This window comes from Podarcis muralis, chromosome 5, assembly GCF_964188315.1.
Source record: "Podarcis muralis chromosome 5, rPodMur119.hap1.1, whole genome shotgun sequence".
NCBI lineage: Eukaryota > Metazoa > Chordata > Lepidosauria > Squamata > Lacertidae > Podarcis > Podarcis muralis.
Window position 1 is genome coordinate 43,470,464 of NC_135659.1, and position 27,441 is coordinate 43,497,904.

General features: G+C 41.8%; 1 protein-coding gene across 2 annotated transcripts in view; it reads left to right on the plus strand.

The window, feature by feature from the left end:
* Nucleotides 1-27,441, plus strand: part of DAB1 (DAB adaptor protein 1) — a 570,912-nt gene that overhangs the window by 279,067 nt on the left and 264,404 nt on the right. For both annotated transcript variants that reach the window (XM_028733330.2, XM_028733334.2), the window contains exon 3: nucleotides 12,296-12,357. The gene's annotated coding sequence lies outside the window, so the exon portion shown is untranslated. The remainder of the gene's footprint in view (nucleotides 1-12,295; nucleotides 12,358-27,441) is intronic.

Sequence of the window (27,441 nt, forward strand, 5' to 3'; positions counted from 1 at the left end):
ATCCCTGCTTGTTATTTGTATGTAGCCAGTCAGTTAACTTCATTTGTAAATGCTGAGCACATAACTCTGAAGGGATACCTAGCAGGCTGATGGGGTGGTAATTTTGTGGCAGAGACCTGTCCCCTTTCTTGAAGATTGGAACAATGATCTTTGTCTTCCAGCTGGGAGGAATTTGGGCTGTGTTATTTATTTGTGTAAATAGCCAGGCCAAAATGGGTAACCACCATTCCGAATGAGTCTTGAAGAGCTCTGGAGGCATCATGATTATATGCCACATTTATCACGATCTTGGTGAAGATCTTCCCCATTTACAGTAATGAGAGAGAAATCTAAAGCCTTCCATTTTTAAAATGAACAATTATTTCAAGCTAGTCTGTATGTAACAAAGAGAAACGGACCAGCGGAATGACCTGAAAATGTTAATACATTCTGTGTTTGGGTTTCCTTCATATTGTATGTCAGTTGGGCCGGAAGCCTTTTCTCATTTACGAGCCACCAGTAACTTTTGCTGAAACAACAAGTGCAAATGAGAAGTAAAGAAAATGTGCCTTGCGTGTGGGTTTTTTCTTCCAAAGGAGACACCAAGCAGTGCCCTTTCCAGAACTTCATGTGCTAATGGAAGCACATTATCTTCTAATAATGGTACCATTAATGCATGTCACCCTTGAAGCTCAATATGCTGCTTCGCTTTTCCTGGGAAATGAAGGTGTGTGCCATTCTGCTACCGGAAAGAGTGTGAATGCAGTGCAGTGAGTGATACTAGGAAGGATACTTTGCAGTTCTGTAACATCCTCTTTGTAACCCCTATGGATCGTTTATGAGCACTTAACAAGTATGAAGCCTCAACATTCCTCCTTAAGGTCACAGAGCAATCTGTGGGAAATGAGTAGATGCCAGGCCTCCTTACTGAGAATATTGATTCCTTAGTTGGCCCTTTTCAGGCTGGAAATACATGGGGCCATTTCTAAAAATATTTTTGTGAATGGTGGGGATCATGGAAGCACAAAGAAAAAAGGTTCCCCACCTGTATGTTTTCAGCAGAGATATTGGAAATCTCTCTGGATATGATTATGGTCAACATATGCATGAAATTCTTTTCCTGTAGAGCTCCAAGAGCATCTATCCTAAGCAAAGGAGGAGCCATTTTACTTGCAACACACTCAATGTTGGTGGAAACTGGTGACATGCTTTTACATATGAATAGTAATGCAAATCTCTTTATTGTCATGGCTGTGCTGATTGGGAAGCTCAGATTAGGAATGCACAAATCGGTCAATTTCCAGTCGCCCTGTCATTTTTGTGTGTTTCCATTCATAAGTCTGTTTCATTCTATTTATGCATTGATTACACACACACACACACACACACACATAAATATGCCCACACATATATTCAAACTGCAAAAATTTGCATTATTTTCCATAGATTTCTTCACTAAATCCACATTTACCCACCCTTTTCATTTACCCCTGAAATCTCATTTTTTATATGGTTAACCTTTTAAAATGAACATGTTTGATACAAATTCAGAGAGGTGGTAAAATATACTAAATAAGTGGGCATAAGAACATAAGAAGAGCCCCGTTGGATCAGACCAAAGTCTCACCTAGTTCAGCATCCTGCTCTCACTGTCACCAACCAAAAACCTCTGAGAAGCCTGCAAGCAAGACATGAGCACAGCAGCCCTCTCCTTACTTGTGCTGCCCAGAAATTGGTGTTCAGAGACATACCACCACCAAATCTGGAGGCAATTTATAGCCATCATGGCTAGTAGCTACTGGTAGCCGTTTCCTCCGTGAATTCACCTAACCCCCTTTTAAAGCCTCTCTGCTTCCTGTTCTTTAACCTGTTACTGTTCAATAAGAATACCTCTTCTCTTATCCCATGAATGCTAAGCTTATCCAAGAATCTTAAGTAAGAGACTTTATCAAAAGTCCATGTGCATGATGTGTACTGGATCACCCCTTTCTAACTGCACAGTGCATCTTCCTTCAGGCAGATCTGTTGGAATCAAATATCTGTCATATACCCATAGAAGTCCCTTTCCATATACCACCCTGTCTTTAATTGAATATTTCTGTGTCCTGTTGTTTTGGCAGCTCATTAACCTGTATACCTTTTGGGCTGATCCAGGTGTAATACTAAAACCAAGGAAACCATAAAGACTCTTGGACTTTTGCACCCTTGCCCTTCTTCCTCTTCTCTTTGTGTGCTGAAATTCTTTCCATCCCCTACATCCTGGTTTGAGTCATAGTTTGCTGTTCCACCCAAACCAGAAAACTATGGTTTGTGCTTGCCCGGCAACCAACTATCCCAATACATTAGTACCTAAATAAGGAGAACAATTAAGAGCTTTCCCTATCTTCCTCTCAAAAAAGAAAAGAAAAATCATACTGGTTCCATTCAGATATCTGTGCCTTAGGTGCCAAACTAGAACATGAATAACAGATAAGGTGTTTTATTATATTTTGATTAATCATTTATACAGTGTTTTACAATATTTATTTCACTCCTTGGCTGGTGAAATGTCACCTTGCTCTTCTGTCAGTATACAGTTGTCAACAAAATGGCTAGTTTTCACTTTAAAAGTGCTGACAGTGTTAGTAATCTAATGTTATGCTTAGTATAAAGCTGAATCTAAGCCTCTTTAAAAATATGGTAAAATATCCTTGGCAACAGTTCATTGGTGTTGGCTAGAGCCGGGATGGGCAACCTGTGACACTCCACATATTGCTGAACTACATCTCCCATTGTCCCAATTTGGGATGCTCTTGGGGGCTGATGAGAGGTGTAGACCAGAAACATCTGGAGAGTCACAAGTTCCCCATCCCTGGACCAGAGCATAAACAGTGTGATTATGTTTATAGAATGCTACACTCAATGAGAATTAGGAAGTTGTTTTTAACAACAGCAGCAACTAAAGCAAATGGGAATGGCCATTTTGCTTTCTCCAATGAAGATATTCTAGCTGGTATTAATGGAGTACAGGAATTGAGTTCTGATTAATATAAATTCATTTTTTAAGCAATTTATTAAAAATGCATTAGATGTTAGAAATATTGGTGATGATCCAGTCCAGTTTCAGGGCTTTGAATTGGTCCTATCAGATTAAGCACACATTTTTAAATTATATTTGTTTGTTGCATTTATATCCTCCCTTTCTCTCCAAGGAGCTCAAAGTGGAGTAAATGGTTCTCCCTCTCTTCATTTAATCCCTACAGCAAACCTGTGAGGTAGTAGGTTAGTCTTAGGTGACTGGGTGAAGGTCACACATGGCAGAAAGGGGATTTGAACCCTGGTCTCCCAGGTCGTAGTCTGCCACTCTAACAACTATGCCATGCTGGCTCTTTCCCACACAGCTGGATCTGAACTTGTGAAAGTGGAAGGAGCTTTCCTGTCCCTTTCCCCTCTCTTCCTGCCCCCAAACGGCCTCAGCAGAGGGTCTGGGGACCCTCCTTGAACAGCACTGGCTGTGCCATGGGGAGACTGTAGAAGCAGGAGGGAAATGCCCCACATCAGACAGAGACCGGAGTGGGGGGACAGAAAGGAGACAGAACAAATCTGTAATGTGAACAGCTTGTGGAACATTTGGTCTAATCCATTTGCAGCCAGTGAAACTTGAACATACTTAACTCTGACTGGAGCGTGTTCATTGAGATCCTTCAACCATTTCCGGAGAGAAAATGCGTTGTTTCATTTAAATGACGTTGTTCTTTCCCAAATATATCTAACTTCGTTATTCTTTCCTTCCCTGAAGCGGGATAGCTCCAACTGTTTGCTCCTGCACTCTTCATTTCCACGTTTGGCTTCCTTTTAAGCATTCTGCAACATTTCATGACTAACTTGGGAAGATACAAATCAATCCAGCAGTGTTATGTCTACTATCCCTTGGACACAAATAGAAACAAGCACTGCTAATGATGAATCTCTTGTGTCTGTAAGACAACTGACTTTGATTCAGTCACTCATTATTTTTCTCTGTGGTCCATTGAGAAACTAGATTAAGTTTTCCCTTATATTTTGCATTGCAATAAAAGACAGTGGGAAAGGTAATTTCCTAAGTGTTAACATTGGGCACATAAATGCCTTTTTTGAAACTGCTGATGGTTGAAAATAGGAGCCATTAGTTAGTTAATGAAAGTTGTTCATTCTACTTTCCTGTGATCCTAAGGGTTAATTCTCATGGCCCTTATTTACCGGGAGATCACTGGAAATTCAGTAGATGGAGCATCTGTAGTAGTCCTTAGATTACTGTTGGGTATATTCATCAATCACAATATGTGTGTCCTGAAGGACTTCCTATTGTAATTCCACATTAGAATCCTCTTTTCCCAGAATGGCTGCTCTTACTACTTACTAAAGATTAAAAAAAAAAAAAAAACACCTCTGAAAAAGCATATAAATCTAATTGTAATTTGCAAAGCACGTTGCCAAAAATAATGCGAGTAACTGCATAGTAAACAAACAGTACATTTATTTGTTTATTTCCTGGTTTCCGCTAGATTTCTATCTTAGCAAATGTTGTTTCACAAAGCCCTAATGGTAGTCAACTACATAAAGTACAATAAAAACAAGATTAGAAAATCAATAATGGTTTTAAAACTGTGCGTGTAAACCACAGTTGGTGGTGGGGGCTATACCAGAAAGCATAATACATACAAGCAAGTAACATGTCTTTCCCCCTCACCATCCCAACGGCCTATTGAAAAGATTCTCGTTTGCTAATCTAATAATATTGCTAATCTAATAATAAACAGGAGTGGCGGCCAGTAGCTAAAATAATGTACCAGTATAATAATAATAATAATAATAATAATAATAATAATAATAATAATAATAATTTATTTGTACCCCGCCCATCTGGCTGGGTTTCCCCAGCCACTCTGGGCGGCTTCCATAAAAACCAAAGATACAGTGAAATATCACAGATTAAAAACTTCCCTGAACAGGGCTGCCTTAAGATGTCTTCTGAATGTCAGGTAGTTATTTATCGCTTTGACATCTGATGGGAGGGCGTTCCACAGGGCGGGCGCCACTACCGAGAAGGCCCTCTGCCTGGTTCCCTGTAGCTTTGCTTCTCGCAATGAGGGAACCGCCAGAAGGCCCTCAGCGCTGGACCTCAGCGTCCGGGCAGAACGATGCCGGGTCAACACCAGCACTTTGAATTGTGCTCGGAAACATACTGGGAGCCAATGTAGGTCTTTCAAGACCGGTGTTATGTGGTCTCGGCGGCCGCCCCCAGTCACCAGTCTAGCTGCCGCATTCTGGATTAGTTGTAGTTTCCGAGTCACCTTCAAAGGTAGCCCCACGTAGAGCGCATTGCAGTAGTCCAAACGGGAGATAACTAGAGCATGCACCACTCTGGCGAGACAGTCCGCGGGCAGGTAGGGTCTCAGCCTGCATACCAGGTGGAGTTGGTAGACAGCTGCCCTGGATACAGAATAGACCTGCGCCTCCATGGACAGCTGTGAGACCAAAATGACTCCCAGGCTGTGCACCTGGTCCTTCAGGGGCACAGTTACCCCATTCAGGACCAGGGAGTCCTCCACACGAGCCCGCCCCCTGTCTCCCAAAAACAGTACTTCTGTCTTGTCAGGATTCAACTTCAATCCATTAGCCGCCATACTAAAGCACTGATGATTTTTATGAGGACTATAAGAAAAAAATACAAATTGATGCAAAATTGAACTGAACTTAACACTGGGGGGAAAAAGTGAAATTGAAAGAAATCAAAATCGCCAAATTCTGGAGGTGGTGAAGCAAACCTGTTTAAGATGCTAATCCAGGATGCACACTCTCCCCCCATGCCCCACCCCAGTAAATTGATGGGAATGTCATGCAAATGCTGTTGTAGTATTGTTTCTGAATCTTCTGTTGCTCAAGTACCCCAGTATTAATGATGATGACCAAAGCACAATGGGTCAAGTTTTGATTGTCATGGGGGAAGGTCAGTAACTGTTTCAATTCTTTCTCCTTCCCCATACAATGTTCATCTGTGCAAACATGCTTAATCCGTTTGCTAATGAAACAGTCTGCAGAGTCAGCAACACTGGGCAAAAAGTTCTGCTTATATGCCACTCCTTCTTTGGTGTGTTCAGATCCACATACTGTTGTGAAATAGCTGTAGGCCTATACCCTGTGCCTTCACTTCACTTGGGATGCAGATGTGCAAAGAGTGAGCAGAACACACTTCATTCACTATACTTTATTGGAGCCCTTTCCATACAGGTATTCTCCAGGTGTTTTGGACTACAATTCCAATGAGTTCTAGCTCCCATGATCAGTTGTCAGGAAAGACGGGCGCTGTAGCCCAAAACATCCAAATGGTACCTTGCTACAGGAAGCTGCATTATTGCTTCTGTCCATTTCTTTCATACTGTTTTTTTTTGTTTGTGCTACAAAAGAACAATAATATCAAAGACAAGATGAGAAAGTGCTATTTTATTATCCTTGGCATTTGTGGTTAAATATACTGTTTGGGTCCATGGAGTTTTCTTGGCAGGGGTACTTGCCGGTACTTTCTTGGCGGGGTGGCTTGCTGGTTCCTACTCCAGGTGGATCACGTTTGGTCAAAACTCTCCACTTTGACCTGTCCGTCTTGGGCGGCCCTGCATGGCATAGGTCATAGCTTCTCTGAGTTATTCCATGAAGCAACTTAAAAAGCAGAGACATCACCTTGCCGACAAAGGTCTGTATAGTTAAAGCTATGGTTCCCCCAGTAGTGATGTATGGAAGTGAGAGCTGGACCATAAAGAAGGCTGATAGCCGAAGAATTGATGCTTTTGAATTATAGTGCTGGAGGAGGCTCTTGAGAGTCTCATGGACTGCAAGAAGATCAAACCTCTCCATTCTTAAGGAAATCAGCCCTGAGTGCTCACTGGAAGGAGGGATCCTGAAGCTGAGACTCCAATACTTTGGCCACCTCATGAGAAGAGAAGACTCCCTGGAAAAGACCCTGATGTTGGGAAAGATGGAGGGCACAAGGAGAAGGGGGTGACAGAGGACGAGATGGTTGGACAGTGTTCTCGAAGCTACCAGCATGAGTTTGACCAAACTGCGGGAGGCAGTGGAAGTCAGGAGTGCCTGGCGTGCTCTAGTCCATGGGGGTCACAAAGAGTCGGACATGACTAAACGACTAAACAACGTATCTGAAGAAGTGTGCATGCACACGAAAGCTTATACCAAGAACTTAGTTGGTCTTTAAGGTGCTACTGGAAGGAATTTTTTTTTGTTTCAACAAAATACTGTTTGGGTAGGCTTTGAATTCATTGTAAATTGCTATGTGGCTATGTAAACATGCATCTTATCCATCTCGGTGTGTGTGTGTGTTGAAAAAATACTACTATGCATCTAAATCAGGCAGAAGCTAGCCACTAGAGGTCTCTTTCTAAAAAAGGGGGTCTATTAGAGTCCCGAGAATTAGGGAGAAAAGGTTTTCTACCTAAAGGTTTTTTTTGGGGGGGGTAGATTAGTCTTGTACTGTTTTGTTATGGCATTTAACTGTACTACAGTTTTCTCTGTGGTGCTTTAGTAAGTCAGCTTTCAGGGGCCTTTCCCATGTAATGAATATGACCTTATTATTTAGTTATTATAGCAGTGCAATGGACAGTAATGTTTCCCCCAGCCAACCTAAATACTAATGTAGGGCAAGGCTTTTAGAAAAGTTTGGAGTAATGACTCTGTACAATAATTGTGATGATGAATCTCCTCCCCTCCTGAGAATAATGACATAAATAGAGCCCCATGAAAGGCCTATATAGTCCAGCATCCTGTTCTTACTGAGATAATCATATCAGGTGTCTATGGGAAGCCTAAAAGCAGGACCTGAGTGGCAATAATAATAATAATAATCACATACACATACACACAAGTTTCTAGTTCCTGTGGCTGCTGGGGGGGGGGGGACTATTCACAGGAATGCCCAGGTAACAGAGAGAATTGTTTGGAAGCACACAGTTTGCCCACCATGATAACCTGAAATCCACTTTGTTCATATAAATTATGTTATCAATGTACAATTAGAGCCAGGCAGGGGATGGACCATTGATCTAGCCTGGTTCTTATAGTCTCATTCAGCAAAAGCAAACCAGGAGCCCATTGGCTGTGACGTTCAGCTTGAGTGCCTGCGGATGTCTAGCGTTCATAGATTTACTTTTCTTGTGTAAGCATTATCCTAGCATGCAATATCAGTATTTAAGCCAATGACCTGAGAAATGCTGTTTATTCCAGTTTGACTTCTCTGCCTCCTCTCCACTTAATCATTCTTAATTTTATTTATGTATCTCATCTCCCTAGTGAGACAATGTGCTAATTAACAGTGTAGCTTATTAAGTTTATGTTATTTTCTCATCATAACGTATACACCAAATGAACCTGATGCTACAGCTCAGGTTGCTGAATGGCTGATCTTTTTATTTCAGTAATAAGACACACATGACAAGTGGTGCATTCGTGGGTGATTATGCTTCTAGGAGTGTTAGGGGACACAAGGTCAAAAGGTTGAGTGACTTTAACTACCTGAGAAGAGCCATATAATCCCCTGAAAATGGGTTGTCTGGAGTGTGTTATGCCTGCTGCATGGAGTCATGAAAGTCATAAAGTGTGTGTGTGTGCACTGAGGAAGGGATGAATAGTCTGAAGTCCTTGTCTAGCCTCTTGCATGGAAGCAGAATCTACAAAGCTACACAGAACAGAGCCCAACCGCTTCAAGATCTTGCTTTCTCCTTCCTTGCACACTGCAGACACAAATTTATTTTGTTCTGCTATTCCACCTGTAAGTGTCCTTGTACAAGACAGCTGGTGACAATAGAAGACAGGCAATCAAAGCAAAACCATACAATAAGGTAATAAACAGTAAATAAGTACTCAAAGCAAAAATAATACAGACATAAGAAGCATTTTTACAGCACACACACCCCAAACCCATCTCACTCCTTAAGAGAAGCAAAAACCCTCAGTTCTGCAAAGAATGAAGTTAGCACACCTCATTCACATTATTATATTTATTATAAGCATAATATATTACATACATACAGTATACACTCCAGATCCCCTAAGTAAGGAGCACATAAACAGATGCATACAACAATGTATATAGCTGTACGATATATAGATAGATAGATATATAGATATAAATTAGATAGATATAGATAGATATAGATATAGATATAGATATAGACATAGACATAGACATAGACATAGACATAGACATAGACATATACAAATTATGCTCCATAAATATGGTACAGCCCACAATTTGACTCTCTTATATTTAGCATAAGATATGGGGGTTTTGTATTATTTTGGGTAGTTGTTGTTGCTTTTGTCTTGGGAGACAATGGAGTGCACCTCCAGGGGTGAAGTCAAATTGCTGGAGAATCAGATCACCTGCTGTGACTGCAGAGACTGACATCTTGTAACTGCTTCCTCCCATGTTGTCCTTGCTGTTTTGGCAGCACCAAAGTGATCTCTCTGGGGCACAAGCCTGAGTAGTGTGTATGGAGGTCCTGGGCTGCCCAGATGACAAGACCTTGCTGTTCTCTCTGATGTGGTCTAAAGGAAAGGAGAGCAATATATTTGGCACCAACTTTGCTGCAGGAATTGCTGGAAGGAGGCATACAGGACACTATCCAACTGTTTTAGGGACTCCACTCCAGATTTGTGTAGGGTTTACTACTTAGCCTTTTCTCTCTCCTGAAGATGTCCTTCAAGGCAGCGGGTATTTGACTCATTATATGCAAAAATTATACCCCAAATAGACTTTTTAAAAAACAAAAACAAAACAAAACACAGCAATACTGAAGTGCAGGGACAATGCTGCAGTGCAGGAACATTAATCTTGGCTGCATTGAAATCCCTGATGGTAGTGAGCAGTTTAAAGCTTTCCCTATTGTCATGGCCCCAGGCCAAGAATCCTCCTACAGCAGCAGCCCTGAGGAGGAGATGCCTCCACTTCCTGGCCCTTCCACAGTGTGTCCACTGGCATCTCAACTCTAAAATACCCAAGTCTGGACCACAGACATCTCAGAGGATTGGGACAACTCCCAGGATTTTTCTCTGAAAAGTCCCCACTGCTAGAAAACCCACTGCTTAAAAAGCAACTGGCTGCAGATGGAGACATAGCAGGTAGGGTTCCATCTTGACTACCTAGCCCACAATATAAGGCTCTGCCCGTTGTTCCAAGATACTTCTGAGATAGCTTCTGTTTTCTGACTCAGCTGCAGGATCACTAACCATGGTCCTGAACTTGTACTTTCATCCTTATCCAAGGTCCTGAATTTTCCTTCCTTTCCCATCTGCTCCTAATGGAGTTATGGACTGGAAATGGGACAGATATTCAGGGAACAAAGATGCAAGAAACTTGCCTTAAAGCTTTTTATGAATTAATAACTTAATTTCAACTGACAGACTCCTGAAACAAGAAAAAAGTGCTGAAAGCCTGCATGGTTTGTGGGAATTGTATAGGTACCCGATTTCTCCTTAAAAGAGGGGATGAAAATTTGTGGTTCCCCAGATGCTGTTGGACTCCATCCCTTATCAGTCTCAGTCAGCATTGCCAATGGTCTGGGATAATTGTCCAGTGACAGATGTACTCCAGCAACACCAGGGCAGCAATCTAGACCTGGAACATCATTCCACATTTGGACAGGTTTCTTTGGGGGTGGAGGTGAAATCAGAATACTTTCAGAGCATATTTTGTGGTGTGAACTTCTTGGATCTTGTTTTGGGTTAAAAATCCTATTAAATATTAGTAGGAAAGATGTCAAGGTCAAACTGGAAAGTAGTACATTTGTATCTTGGATCTCAAATGCCTTGGCTCCCGAACAAATCGGCTCCAGGACGATCAAAACCTGGAAGTTATTGTTCTGGTTTTCAAATGTTCTTTTGGAAGCCAAACATCTGATGGGGCTTCCATGGCTTCCAATTGGCTGCAGGTGCTTCCTGCAGCCAATCAGAAGCCACACTTTGGTTTCCAAACATTTTGGAAGTCAAATGGACTTCCGGAACAGATTCTGTTCGACTTCCAAGGTACATCTGTATGTGACAGGAGGATTTATTTTAGTATTATATTTGCAGACAAATTTTTGAAAACCAATGTGTGTATCACAGTATGCTCTCTCAAAATGCTGCAGACTTCTTTTGACACACACACACACACACACACTGGCAAAGCCCTACTCAACATTCATCAAAGCATTCCTAAGTTAATGTTACTCTTCATAAAATAAATACATGAGGCTTCTGTGTGTATTCCAAGCCTTAGGGCTTTATATGTAGATCTGTGCCATTAAATAGAAATGCATTGGAGCTGCTATTCAAAGGGTCACAACTTTCAATACCAAAGGAAATTGCTGAAATTGTTTTAATATATCTGCTCTTTTTCTCTCCTTGAAATGTCCACCACAGTATATTGGTTCTTAAAGGATTGACTCTATTATTCCTAAAGACTCATTGAACACACCAAGTGTATGACATTCATGTGTGCAAAAGAAAAGGTGGAGATTAAAGCCATTTTGAGGGGGCTTTGTTAACAACGGAATAGTTGTATAGTTATACAAAGAAGAGCTGCAGGTTACAGATGGGTAGCCGTGTTGGTCTGCCATAGTCAAAACAAAAAAAATTCCTTCCAGTAGCACAAGTTGGTCTTTAAGGTGCTACTGGAAAGAGCTGCAGGGTTCTTGACAAATCTGAAGTGCTAAATTAGTCCACCCTTCTTAAACCAGCATTGTGGACCATTTTTGCAACATCTTTGGTCATATCTGTGAAAGGTGACCTTAAAATGTAATATTAAGAATAATGGGATGACTGAGAAGCAATAAGCATGCCCGTGTTGATCATGTGATTATTGTTTCTGTCTCAAGTTGATTGCATGAATAGTCACCGGTCACTGCCACCAATAGGCGTTTATTTACCATGTGAACAAAACGTTACATGGAGGATACTTTATCAAAAGATGATAATTTTATTCCTTGATAATTACTGGTCCCAAGTGATCGTATGAATTGCCCTTAATCTGGTTTGGCTTCCCCCAGATGTTCTTTATTCTATATTCCTCCATGGATCTGCTTGATAAAAGCTCATTCAACCAAACTGATGACAGACTGAATCATAAAATTGTAGAGTTGGAAGGGACCACAAGGTGATGCCAGTCCAACCTCCCAGCAATGCAGGAATCTTTTGTCCAACATGGGGCTTGAACCCACTCTCCTGAAATTAATAGTCTCATGTTCAACTGGCTGAGCTATCTGTATTTGTAAATCCAGTTCCCTAATTGGTATTTATTTCTTTTAAACAGTGGCCAAGGCATGGTGACTGCTAAGTGGATCTAGGCTTCATGACTGGAAACAGATTACTGAGGTAATTTGATGCTTTTTTATTATTATTGGTCAAAAGAACTGTGTTTGTTTCAACTATCAAACATGACTTCTAAGGGCAGTAGACAATCAAAGGTCAGGAGGACAGACTGTATTTCATTTTAAATTAGCACTGGCAGACAGTAAAAGTATGTTTTCAAGTATAGACATGAATTAGTAAGTCCTTTTTAATTCAGACAAAAGAAACATATTTTATACAGAGAACTGTTAGGCTGATCTTTCTCAAATCTACGATCGCTTAGTTACATGGAACAACTATTATAAAACAGTTAGCTGTTGTGCTCAAGGATATTGTGCAGTGTACAGATTTAGTCTTTGGTATTTGTGTGTGATAGGACCTGGTGGCCCCAATATATTATGAAAGTGAAGACTGACATTTATGTGACAGGTGTTTTATTGAGGCATACAATGTGGGCGTAAAACATCTTAGCACACATGTTTTGCAACTTCCTCTGCTTAGAGCTCACTTAGAGCTCCTAGCTCCTAGCTCTAAGTGAGTCCATGCTTTCTGTACCTCTTTCCAGAAGAAGAGATATACATTTTGCTTGGCTTTTCTTTTTGTTGTTTTTGTTTCTTTTAAAAACAAGGTAAACTGAAGTCCTTCAGTATAATGAGCAATGAGGCTTGTAGGTTCCTGGTTATTTACTATGCTGTAAACAGCAGAAAAAGAAGAAATGCAAGTGAGCTGCATTTCATCTGTCTGTTCTGCGGCAACATACGGAATGAAACTTGTAGATCAGTGAAGAACATGAACACCACCAAGCTTCTGAGGCTTATAAATGTCAATATGAGGAAGATCCCAAGCCTTACTTTTACACACTGCGATAGAAGTGTACAAGAGGGAGCATCTCTCACTCAAGCTTCTTCTCTTGCTGGTTCTCCGTAACATGGAAACAGGTGTTTTGAGGAGCCCAAAGTAAAAATGCATTTGCTGTATCCCTAGATCCAGGAAAAGGAGCAGGGAAACTGCCTCATGAAACAAATTTGGCCTACCATGCCTCCCTATTTGGCCCCTGAGGCCATTTGATTGAAACCCTGCCCTTACTTGAATTGCACATGAAACAGTGGCGTAGCGTGGGGGGTGCAGGGGGGGCCGGCCGCACCGGGCGCAACATCTGAGGTTAGGGCAAATCCATGGGTTAGGGGGCGCAAATCCACAGGTTAGGGGGCGCAAATCTACAGGTCAGGGAGTGCAAATTACTTGCCTTGCCCCGGGTGCTGACAACCCACGCTACGCCACTGACATGAAATCATATATGACATTGGGGAGTGGGGGGGGGGGAGGTAAGTGCATGGCTTGGTCAAAAGGGGCTTTACAGGCACAGCCAATTTGTGCAATGCTTCCAAATTGCTCAACAACCAGCTGGCTGTTGGGCACTTAGGAAGCAGTGAGCACAGGAATTGTGAAGCAGTTTGTGCAGTGCTTCCAAAATGCATGAAAATCAGCAGACGATGCATTCATACCATACTGGACACACCTGGCCACCCCACTGGCCAACTTGGACTGCACTATGAGGCTGCATCAGTTGGAAATGATTCTATTTTGCCCTTTCTGCTCAGAGGAGCTACAGTGGTGGAGCTTTCCACTGCCGGTCAAAGGATGATCTTCACAGTGGACCTCCCTTTAGCTCCTGGAGTGTCACCTTAGGGACTTAGGATTGCACACTCAGTATGTACAGTGTGTGTGTAATCATATAGTTTATCTTGCTTTTCATTTATATATTTTTTCCGATTTTGGAAAAACGCAATTGGTTCTAAAAAAAAAAAAATCTAATTAGAAAATAGTAAATTGTATCTGTATCTTATAAATCTATATATGTCTATTTTGCCATATATACAAATGAGTCCTGTCAGCAGAAGCCTTCTGCAAGGATGCCTGCTTGTGCAATGGGGTCCTCCTCCTTCGTCTCCCCTGTGTACCCTCTGTGATTTGCCAATTTTCACAATTTATATGGGGCTAAAATATGCTTGCCCTGATGGAATGATCACCTTTGCATAATGTTGAATTCCTCCCATGGCTATACATAGGCATGTGCACACAAGAAACAATGCAGTTTCTGACATGAAATGATGTTCAATCTAATCCTATAGAAATCTAATCCTATAGAATCTAATCCTCAGAAATGAGTCCTATTGTGTTCAGTGGGACTTATTCCCAGGTAACAGTTCCTAGAATTTCAGCTTGGGTTTAAGGAAGTTCAGCTTGTATGTAGCAGTTCTTTGTTGTCAGCCTTGACCTGCCCTCACAATGATGCATTTGGCACTCGCATGCTGTGTCAGAAAAGGGTATGTGAGGAATATGTCCTCTTATTACAGCTCAGCAAAGCTAACAGGTACAAATAATGCTGAATGTATCATGACAATGAATTTAATGCACACAGCACAATAAAAGGATTGCTAATATGCCAATAAAGTGATTGATAATGTACTGAAGGAGTTGATGGAAGTGGGAAGATCTCTGTGTAAATGGATAAAATTGTATGTAAAGAAGAGCTAGAATAATGGACTTGCTTCAATATCTGGCCAGCTGGTTGCAGGCTTTTTGAAGCATTCTTTGTGTGTGCATTTGTATAAGACTGTTTCACAAATAGTTCGAAGTAGCATATATGAAGAAAGGATTCCAAACAGTCTTTCCATCTAGGAAATGAGTAGAGTGAGACCTGTTTGAATTTGAATGCTGAAACTCTAGCAAAAGACCACCAAGTCATTTTAGGAGCTGGGCAGCTGGCCATGATATTATTATTATTATTATTATTATTATTATTATTATTATTATTATTATTCTGCTCTACAGCTTTGGAATTTAAAGTGGCTTGTGATGGGAATAAAATAAAATCAGGTAAATCACAGCAAATACAACATTAGTTGCCAGAATGAAGCCATATTAAACTAAAAGTGCTGTGACTTCCCTGTTTCACAGGAGAAAAGGGAAAGGGGAAGTTTGCATGTATAATTAGCTTTTAATCCTTAATAGTTGAAATGTTGTGAAGCTCTTGGCAGCCCTATGACAGGATACATTTGTAAGCCTATATATAGCATATTTAATCTTATCCTCCATCTGAAAAGTGCCTAGGTTTTCTGTTCTGGATGATGGATGGATGGATGGATGGATAGGCACATACACTCACACAATTCTGCTTAAAGTAATCCCCTCTATTCTTTAGTCTGTAGCAACTATACCATGCTTGATTTAGAATTGTTGGTAAATTATTTATCTTCTGTGGCTCATGTTGTATAGAAAACAAATGGAACACTGTCTTTTGCCGAAGCTTTGAGAAAAGGGGAGACTTCCTTCGGAGAGAGGTGAAATAGCATATATACTTAACAAATGCCATTGGAACATTGGGGTTTACTTTAAAGGTTAAAGTGGGTTAGATGGATGTTTCTTGGGAAATGACTTAGGGCTTATGTGCCTTGAACTAAATCCCCCATTTTGCCCATCTTGAGCTTGCTACTTCTGCTGTGCACTCCTGCAAACTGGTTGCAAGACATTGTAGAAACAAATCCATTAGTTTTTACTCAGGTTGATTATGATCATCCCAGTGGAGCAGACAGAGACTATCATTTTGACCTCTTTAACTGTCTTCTGGGGGAATTGCCTCCATAGGAAGTTTCTGTATGTTACTATTCCTGTGGGTACCCTAACAGGAATCTCATACTGTAGTCTCCCTTCTAACCTCAAAAATCCACTTGGAGACAACCAATATAGTGCTTTTGCATCTATCTATTTTCTAGAATAATTTTAAAAAGCATTTCTGTTGATACAAATGCTTGATCTAGACTTGCAAATACATATGGAATTCAGCAAGGTAAGCAGTTAAGGATGATTTGCACCACATTTCCTGGGCGCAGATTCCTCAGAATTATATATCAGTTTCACCCAAGCAGCCATGTTTTCATTTCAGCTGTCTTTGGGTGATGGATTATTGACTTGGGGGCACAGCAGAAGTGTGTGAACCAAATCCTTGGTTGAGTTATTTGCTCTGCTTCCTAGTCCTCAATTGTCCCCTTTGGATACCATGCAGTGGAGGAGAGAACAGTATAAAATTCCACGAATAGTCATTAGTCCTTAAGTGCATGAGCACCTAATGCCAACATCACTAGAGTATTATTGGCAATATTTCTGAGTTGCAGGGGCAGTTATAGCATAGTCATCAGATTTCGGTGTCTGAAATAAAGTGGGATTTTCAGAACTTCTGCAAATACATTCATGAGAACCCTTTTGAAATAACTGCTAGGATGCATGGCACATTAGCCAGTAGGAAGCATTCATTTTCACGATGCCACATTTTACTACTAGCAATATTCATCACAAACTGTTGCTTCCATTTGGCAGTATTGTTAACTAACCTACTCTGGTGTCATAACTCCCATCAAGAATTGTGACTCTGTGGTGTTGAATTATACCGTTCAATTGCAATTACCATCTGATCTGCTTCATGCTGTGCAATCTTTAATTGGTACCTGCTTCTGTATGTGATCCAGTGTAGAATATTGCTGGAAATAACGCACTCATCTTCTCCTTACCTCCTTTGGTGAGTTGTTCCGCTTTCCCAGAGATCAAAGACAAGGAAGTAACAGGTGTGCCTCTCCAGGTTCAGGGAGTGCGACATGTTCTTTAGTTGATCTCCCACTGTGCACCCACAGCGAACTCCATCTGGCTTCCTTTGCACTGTTTCTGAGTAGAAGATGTAGCTGCTAGGAAGCATGGGTGTTCTGCAATATGCTACTTGGCACACAGTGTCTCAGGCATACCTGTCGGAGAAGTGGGATCAAAAGGGAGAGAGGCCATAGTGGCAAGTATCAGTACAGTTCTACATTTCCTCTACACCATAGCATTTTTTCCTGTCAAATATGCTAATGATCATCAATGGCCTATTCATGTTTTATTTTATGTTAGTTTTTACTGAAGGCCGCTTTTCTGCAAGTGATGATTAGGTGAATGTCCATAAAAAAACCTAACTTGTAAATGTATAAATATTGAACAATTTGCCTGATGAACCTAACTGCATTTATGCTAGAATAATTGGTGTAATAGATAAGGGGGATGCAGTTGATATATTATATCTAGATCAGGGAGGTGACACTTGTGATACTCCTAATGTTCCTGGACTGCAACTCCCATCATCAGTGATAATTGCCCATGCTGACTGGGGCAGATGGAAATTGGAGTCCAAAAACATCTGGAGGGCCACAGGTGCCACACCCTGATCTAAATGCTGGGCAAACATGTGGACATGCTCACATAGGATTCTACTAGGACAGAGATACAGTGGTACCTCGGGTTAAGAACTTAATTCATTCAGGAGGTCCGTTCTTAACCTGAAACTGTTCTTAACCTGAGGTACCACTTTAGCTAATTGGGCCTCCCGCTGCTGCTGCATGATTTCCGTTCTCATCCTGAAGCAAAGTTCTTAACCCGAGGTACTATTTCTGGGTTAGTGGAGTCTGTAACCTGAAGCGTATGTAACCTGAAGCGTATATAACCCGAGGTACCACTGTAACTTTTATTGTGTTGTGGGTACAGTTTTTTAATTCAGAGATACCTCTCCCACTCCAATATTGAGTCCTGAAGAAACCAGCAGGAGAAGCCAGCTGGGGTATTTTTGGTTATATCAAGCCAATGACTGCATACAACTACTGCTCCAAATCACCAGGAATTATTTGCACAAAGGAGGCAATGAAGATACCTTGTACTTCCAAGTGATCACTGGTGTATGCGCGGTGGGATCATAGGCGCCGACTCCATGGGGCTTGAGGGGGCCCGAGCCCCCTCAAAAATTCGTTTGGGGGGGCTCCGCCCCCCCAATAATCTCCGGCACCCCTCCAGCAGAGCGCCATCGCCGCCCCTCCCCTAGCCCAAAATGCACAGGGAGGGGCGGGCTGCATGCCTCCTGCCCTCCCTCCCGAGCAAAAGCTCCACCCAATTTCCTTTGGAGCTGATTAATAGGCGCAGCACGCTCTCCCCTATTCGCTCACGAGGAGGCGGCGCCACTTTATTTGCATATTCATGAGCTTATTTATTATTCATGAGCTTTCCCGGCCCCCCCCCCAATATTTTTTATAAGTCCGCGTCCCTGGGTGGGATCATCACTGTGAATGAAGCAACCACACATAAGGCCTTGCTCAACTGGGAAATGAAAGTGTCACTATATATTCACTGAGTAAATAACCCCTAGGCTAAAGCAGCATTCAATTCACTGGTGTTTAGTATTTTTATATAAAATGTAAAGCTAGGTGGTGGAAGTAGGAGTGGTGAAAAGGAGGCTGTGATTTCTTCCATAATGTCATGCTTGCCTTTCCTCTAAAATATCCCAAAATAGCTCACAAGAAAGTACTATAATGAATGCAATTAGATGAACATACTACATCCACATACTCTTCCACTGTATTGAAACAGCAAGGGCTAGTACTGACCTTTAAAGCCCTAAATGGCCTCATCCCAGTATATCTGAAGGAGCATCTCCACCTCCATCATTCAGCCCAGACACTGAGGTCCACTTCTGAGGCCTTCAGGAGGTTCCCTCACTGCGAGAAGTGTGGTTACAGGAAACCAGGCAGAGGGCCTTCTTGGTAGTGGTGCCCGCCCTCCCATCAGATGTAAAGGAAATAAACAACTATCCGACTTTTAGAAGACATCTGAAGGCAGCCCTGTTTAGGGAAGTTTTTAATGTCTGACATTTTATTATTTTTTGTATTTTGCTGGAAGCCGCCCAAGAGTGGCTGGAGAAACCCAGCCAGACGGATGGGGTATAAACAATAAAATTATTAGCGTTATTATTATTAACAGATAGCAGAATAAGCAGTTCTGTCCAAAGGAGGAAACCTAAGAGTTGATGAAAATGGAGCAGGGGAGGAGGGAGAAAACAGGAAAAGCCAAATAGATTTTTCAGGATGATATGGGTATTCCGTTTTTAAAAAAATGAGATTTCCAACTGCACTGCTTGGGAAGGGAGAACTGGAATCAGGAGAATGGCCTGGGGTGCATAAGTATTTGAGAATGTGGGTCTGTAGAAACGAAATGAGACAGATTTGTGGCCTGCTGTTTGTTTCATGGTAGATTTGGCTATAAAAGTCTACTGATTTGATACAAAGTTTGTGTACTCAAAATAAAACCCATCACATCAAATTGAAAGAAGAAATGTGAATAATGTAAGGGTTCCTGGCTCTTTCTGTAACACTTTGCAGCTTGTTGGTAGAAATCACATACAGCTGTCTCAGCATGCAAACACACACACACCAGTCTGCATGATGACGGAACAGCATCTGCCTCCGTAACCACATTGTGTTGTGTGAGAAAAGTAAAGAAGAAAGATTACTGTGCCACTTTTAAGACTTTGTACAGGTAGGGGATGCCAACAAATGGTGCCTTCCCAGGTGCATAAAATACCTATAGCTAGTCAAGTTATTTTGTCCCTTGCAGCAGAAAATCCCCAAAGTGCCTCTCTCTGTGAGTAAAAAATACAATAAAATAAATAGTAAAACTAAAAACTTTTTTGTTTTGGTAAGACTACTGAAATATTTGTTTTAGTATAGACCAAGAAATCTATTTGTCTTCTCCACTTTGAGATTTGTGTGTGTGTATATACACACAGTGGTACCTCTGGATGCAAACGGGATCCGTTCCGGAGCCCCGTTTGCATCCTGAAGCTAACGCAACCCACAGACACTGGTTGCGATTCGCCGCTTCTGCGCATGCGCGACGTCATTTTGAGCATCTGCGCATGCGCTAGCGGCGAGACCTGGAAGTAACACGCTCCGTTACTTCTGGGTCGCCGCAGAGCACAACCCGAAAATGCTTAACCTGAAGCTTCTTCAACCCGAGGTATGACTGTATATATATATATATAATATTTATATATGGTTTTATTTTGAATTTTGTTAGGTTAACTTGTTTTTAACTCTGACTTTTATTGATATATTTCACATTATTTATTTATTTATTTATTTATTTATTATGAAAACGCAAAATCAACCATTTTCTGCCCTTCAATGACACTTGAAATGACATCCTTGAGGCAGCTGGGGCGTAGGAAGGGGGCGTGGGGTGGACTGCCCTGGGTGTCACCCTGAGGGGGGTGGTGACAAAATGGCAGGCGGCCGAGGGCTACACTCACTGTAGGGCAGCCAAGGGTGCACACGCTGTCGTTATGGGCGTCATCCATACGGCACTTGAGCAGCGCTGGCAGTATCAGCGCCACACATGCACCATCTGTATCGGCGCCACGCATGCATCACGGTGTCAGAGGAGCCTTCTTTCACCACTGGGGGCAGCCTCTCCCTCTAGGTAACGACAGAGGTTTGTTTGTCTTCCTGTCCTTGAGTTAGAAATTAAGATTGTATCATAAATGCAGGAATTAACATTGGTTTCCATTAGGGTTCATCACAGCCATGATTTCAACTTAAATTAGTGTGTACTCTATTCATGTGTGGTAAAGTAAGAGGTGTGCCAAAATTATCTTCACAGTGCGCAGAAAACTCGGGTATTTCTCTGGATTCTCTGTATGAAATGTGCATGCCTGAGTTAGCAGAATGAAAAGCAAAACACAGCTGGAGCGTTCAATAGATGAGGGGTCGCATGTGGGGTTGTAAGCCACATTTAGTAGTGAGAGAATGAGAATTGAAGAGATTTAAAGCAGGTTCTAAGCAAGGATTTGGTGACATGAAAATACCGAGGAGAAGGACCTAAAAAGCACTCTACAAAGTCCCATTTTCAGTCCTGCAACACAGGTGACAAGGAACAGAGGATGCAGCATGGAGTAAGTATAGTTACTAATTAGAAACTGGCCTGGAATAGGGATTAGATCATGGAAAAAAATAAATGGAAAGGAAGAGCACACAAGTGTGTGACATTTTCTTTCTATCAGCTGATTATTGGGAGCCACCTGTTGATCTTCCTCGCTTGCCACACCAGGAAATGCCAGACTTTCATACTTAAACATATGGCGAGCAGCCAGTGAACTGCTAGTTGTTGGTTTTTTCCTGTAAGCCTCTTGCTGTTAAGGAAAACTGCCACCAGTTGCTGATGGTCTCCTCTTCATGACACTTAATGCCACCAGCCCCTTTAAACCACTTAAAACAACATGAAAGTAGATGATGGGCCTAGAATTATGCAAAACAAAACAGACAAGCTTGAAGGAACCCAAGGCCCAATGAAAATCACATTAAAATGTTTTATGAAAACCCAAGACCACACGTGAAATAAGAATACAGCCGTACCTTGGTTTTTGAACAGCTTAGTTCTCAAACATTTTGGCTTCTGAACGCCACAAAACTGTTCCGGTTTGTGAACTATTTTTGGAAGCCGAACGTCCAACGTTCTGTGGCTTCCAATTGGCTATAGGAGCTTCCTAAAGCCAATCAGAAGCCATGCTTTAGTTTCCGAACGTTTTGGAAGTCGAACGGACTTCCAGAATAGATTCGACTTCCAAGGTACGACTGTATATGTAAGCATGCATGATAGCCACTCAGTTACAGTAGAACAATATATCCAAATCCCTCAAGCAGTGATCTCCAAATTCCTCCAATTTTTATATGAGATCACCTGGATTGCAACCTTCAAAATTTTTTGAAGGGACTGTGCAGACTTTGACAATTTTAACAGAGGCCTTTCAAAGTATTCTTTTAATCCAACTCCACCCACTCTACCTCTGGTTTTTATAATTGCTGCCTCTAAGTTTTTCCCCAAGAAGCAAATATAAATTTACAGGCGCATTTTAATTTTAATCAGGAAAACAGCATGGAGAGTTTCTCCTGATAGCATTTTGGGAAGTTCCCATGAAAAACGTCAGGAGATTCTAATCATGGATCTCCTCCATTGTGTCCAGTTTGGCTCAAGAGATTGTTATTTTAGTTTTAATTATTTCAGAACAGTTTAAATGAATGTTAATTACTCATTGGAAGATCAGGGCCCTACATCATGTAGGGCACTTATTAAAGTACTATAGGCTCCCTACTACAGTCATTCAACTATCTAAGTGTTGCAGAAATGGGGGGGGAATGGGAGTGACAGGCTCATTCTTGCTGTCCCCCTTCTGTAATGGTAATCATGGGGCAGGGGGGATGAGTGTCAATAGCTTGTAAATGCTCAGAATGTTATGCATATTCTTGGAATCTTGGTGTCAATGCACAGATCAGTCTTGCTGTAGCACAACCATGGTTATGATTAGCAGAAACCACAGAGCCTAGGACTTGCCGATCAGAAGGTCAGCGGTTCGAATCCCCGTGACGGGGTGAGCTCCTGTTGCTCAGTCCCATCTCCTGCCAACCTAGCAGTTCGAAAGCATGTCAAAGTGCAAGTAGATAAGTAGGTACCACTCCGGTGGGAGGGTAAACGGTGTTTCTGTGCACTGCTCTGGTTCGCCAGAAGCGACTTAGTCATGCTGGCCACATGACTCGGAAGCTGTACACCGACTCCCTCCGTCAATAAAGCGAGATGAGCGCCGCAACCCCAGAGTCGGTCACGACTGGACCTAATGGTCAGGGGTCCCTTTACCTTTACCTTTAAGTCATGCTGTTGGTGAAGTGGTCATCTGAACTGATTCATCACATCCACAGGTTACCAGCGATCCTGTGCTGAGCTGAGCACAAAAATGAACTCAGTTCAACACAGGCTGGGGAACTCCAGCTGGAAACTCAATTGTTTGGCATCTCAGTGAAGATAATTTGTGGGGTTGTCTCACAAATTAGTTCCAGCACACTGAAATTTATCATCCTGTGGTTATGCTGTGCTGTTATTCATCCCTCTTAAGTCCTTAAAACAAACCAGTGAAAGCTGTGCTTTAATAATGTTACTTGGTCCTTTAATAAAACACAGCAATTCTGAAGTGCCTGCTGGGAGTGAATTTTTTTTGGACGAAGCTAGCAGGTTTTATTTAAAGGTCTGCACTGGATTGCACATTGAGAGGAAAAGCAATCCAAGTGTCAAAATTGATGAAGCTGCCCAAAGCTCCCCCTTCCAACTCTGGGTGGAATTTGTTATGTGGGGTACACATGTGGAGAATGATGTCCACTCATGCAGAGGGGCTTCCTTCCCCCCTCTTCCATGCATCTAAGTCACTCCATGTGCCCACAAACATATTCTGGGGGTTTGCCCAAACATCCAGAGCAGATTGGGGGATGTGGGGGCATCCAATGGGAATGTGGCGGGAAGCCCCTCTGCACGAAAAGACCTTATTCCCAGCATGCATACTGCACTTAGCACTACATGCACTTCCACCCAGAACGCAGAGTCTTGCATGGCAAGATAATTGACTGGCTCTTCTTGCTCTGGTAAGTGAATAGGGAGCTAATGAGGCTTTTGAGTTTGTGATAAAAGGAAGAATTAGGCCAGATTCTTTTCAGTGACTTTCCCCTAATGATATATAATAGATCAACAGAGCTTCCTGCATTTTGGGACTCTCCTTGGGGTGTGTGGCTATAGGAGCTGCCATGATGAGATCCTGCACAAATCCCTGTTTAATTCTGCATGTAGTAATCCATAAAATGTTCTGGTCATTTTAGCCAGAAGAAGATTTAGGCCAGGCGTGAGGAACATCAGACCCTTCAAATTCTTATCAGGCTACACCCCTCACTGGCCCTGCTTTGCCTCCCTCCCAAAGTGTTTCTGCTTGGTGGAACGTGTCATTGAACTCTGATAATGCCTCTTGTTTGTCTGGTTAGAGGTTAGAGTGGGACATGTGAGTGTGTATACAAACCAGCCTATTGTAAAAAGGTGAAATTTACATCCATTGTTCTAGCTGGCCCCACCTACCACTGACATGTGACCATAGCAATGTTGGCCAGAAGGGAATGCGGTCCTCAGATTGAAAAAGGATCCCACATGTCATCAAGGCAATGGCTAAGGGCTGGATCAAAAGCCCTTTTGTTTTTCAATAATAAAGGTTGTGAGCCTGGGTTATTTTGAGGGAAATGTTCAGGTTGACTAGCTAGCTAGACTTTGAAGCTGTGAGCTTTAAGTTGTTAACTGTGAGCCTCCATAAAATTGTGCAGTATGAAGCTTTTGATATGTTAAGTGGAACTCCTCCATGTGAAAACTAGAAGTGCTTCTGAAATCCGAGTCGTCTGAATTTTTGACCCTAATTTTGGGGGAGTTCTGAATTGCCTAGTCTTGTTTCTGAAGTGGAATGAATAGGAATCCCCACCATTTTTTATTTCCAAGTATTATACAGAGTTCTGTGCTTGCACAGTTTGCTGCAGCTTTTATTTGGGTCTTTCCTTCCCCTGCCCCATGGGCATTGATAAATCACAGCAAAGGACAACCATCTTGATGTGATTGCACATGCAATTATATTGACAAAGCTTTTATGTGTGACTGTTTAACAGTGCACAGGATCAAATACCTCAGGCCATGATCTGAGATAACCTAAGGCTGAAGCTAAGCAGCTATGCCTCCTTGATGGAAGAAAGCTGGGATATAAATATAGTAAGAAACACATGCATCAATAAAACACTACCTGAAGATAAACCTGACACAATTATACCTATCATCACAGAAAACTGATTTCTTTCTTTGGGCTGAGCTGAATGTTTGGCCCACCCAAATTCTGAATGATTCTGGATGGGTGGGGGAAAACTCTTTTGGAGATTTTTGGCAGGAAACATACATTTATAAGAGGAAGGGGAGAAATAGTCAGTTTACAGTTATGAGCTGGTCTAAAGACTTTTCCATTTTTCTTCTTTGGGGGCCAACTTGCCTCATCTGTTCAGAAGGATGGTGACACAGGAAGGCCTTCCTAGACATGTTCAGGATGTGGCTAGGGTTGGTTGGGGACAGGTAAAATGGCCTCTCCTTGCCCCCAAGCAGAGTCTGACTGCTTTTACATTTGAAGGCATTTGAAGCCTGATACTGGGTAGCAATTTCCGTACCAATGGTTTCCCTCTGCAGGTTTTGATAGTTATGTTTAATAAAGTGGCCTGTAGTTCATCCCAGCTACTGATGTCAGCATCATTATTTCAAGTCGCAATCTAGATCCAAAACTGATCAGAGAGCAAAGTATTTTAGGCTTTCCCTTTGTAATGAAGACACAGCAATGGCCTGGTTATCATGTGGGATGGCTTTTCCAGCATCCTCCTGATCTATTCATAGAAACTTCAGCTATGTTCGCATTTGATCTTGTTCAGTAAAAATATCTCCCACGGTGTGGGGGGAAGAGTGGAAGGAAGAAAGCTGCCTTTATATAGTTCAAGCACACTTCGTTTTACCTAACTGTTCGTAAGGCTCTTCCATCCTCAGACTGTTTATCCCAGAGTAGATCTACAGAATTATTTCCATCTCTTTCTGAGGTCAACAAGGCCATTTAAGACTTAAGTATTTCTGGATTGCAAAAGTACTATTTTGATTTCAGAAGTTGGATTAGTGTTGATGTGTCATTTTCATAAGTGAAAATAGCTTTAGGCAAAGAGCTGTTCCAACTTTCTTGAGTGGGAATTACGCTTTTGCTCAGAGATACGTCACGGCCAGATGGTTGTATTGGAACAAGAGGCAGCAAAAATACATTCTAGATATATTTACACCTGTAAAGGCTCATGTTCAGGATTGTGTCTCAAAAGCAAGGGCAAAAAAAAAAAAAAAAATGGGGTGCAGAGGCATTTCTGGCTTCAAAATGAGACATGTTGGTTTGCAGAACTCAGGGCTAAAGCCAGCAATTAAGAACTCTTTCCAGAGCAGAAGGTTTTAAATAAGTAATATACCCTGGTAAAATAAGCCCAATGGCAACATTGCATCATTCTTGAGATGTCACATTCTGGTTTACTTCCCCTGGCCCCACACCAAATAATATTTTCCACCTCTAAAAAGATGATGATCCTGTTTGTGTTTACATCCCTGGTTGTTGTTGTTTAGTCGTTTAGTCGTGTCCGACTCTTCGTGACCCCATGGACCAGAGCACGCCAGGCACCTCTGTCCTCCACTACTTCCCGCAGTTTGGTCAAACTCATGCTGGTAACCTTGAAAACACTATCCAACCATCTCGTCCTCTGTCGCCCCCTTCTCCTTGTGCCCTCCATCTTTCCCAGCATCCGTGTCTTCTCCGGGGAGTCTTCTGTTCTCATGAGGTGGCCAAAGTACTGGAGCCTCAGCTTCACGATCTGTCCTTCCAGTGAGCACTCAGGGCTGATTTCCTTAAGAATGGATGCATTTGATCTTCTTGCAGTCCATGGTTGGCCGCTCTTTAAAAGGTTGTGTTGCGTTGATGCTAGTCCTTTGATTCTCATTACAGCTACTTAGGTTTCTAAAGGAGAAAGGAAGAGAAATAAAGGCCCTTCCGGGCCTTAATATAGGGAACAAAGGTGGGCAGACATCCCGGCTTTGTACAGAAGTGCTCTCAGGCCAGGACGTTTGAGGGCAGAGGTCCATTTCCCCATTCAACAGAGTGATCAAACACAGCAGAGGATAGACTTACTACATTTTGAATTGTTATTATCATTTACATTTTTTATTGGCATTCCACCATGTTCTTAAGGCAGTGTACAAACAGTATAGTAAAGGTACCATAAGAACATCAACATTAAAACCATAGCACTGCTGTAGCAGTTCCTCCAGAAATAGCAGAAAGAAACACATCTGTTTTTTATGAGTCAGAGAAAATAAATTAGATAATTTTTATATTAGCAAATCTACAAATTGATTTTAGTTTCTACACTAAATAAAAGGCCAATAGGAGCCAAATTTGGGCAGCACTGCATAGCAATAGGAGGGTATGCCCTTACCTTAAAGAAAAGCCTGGTTTTCAGGTGGTAGACATTCTTCAATTCAGTTCACATTTCCTGAACCACATGGAAAATGAAGCACAACAACTCTGACTTTTGCAGTGCAGTTCTCCAGCTAGGTAATGTGTACAAAAATGCATACAGGAGAGTAAAATGTGTTTTAAAATGCATTTCTTGGCACATTGCATTAAGGGAAATAGTTTTACAAAAATAAATGTATACTAAGCAAAGTTGGATAAAAATGTATATATTAAAAGTCTGCATTAGAATGCAGATGGCTTTTCAGGAGGATTTTTAATTTTATTTTTATCAAACTGACGTGCCAATGTAGAGAACTGAATTTAAGCCTGGAAAAATG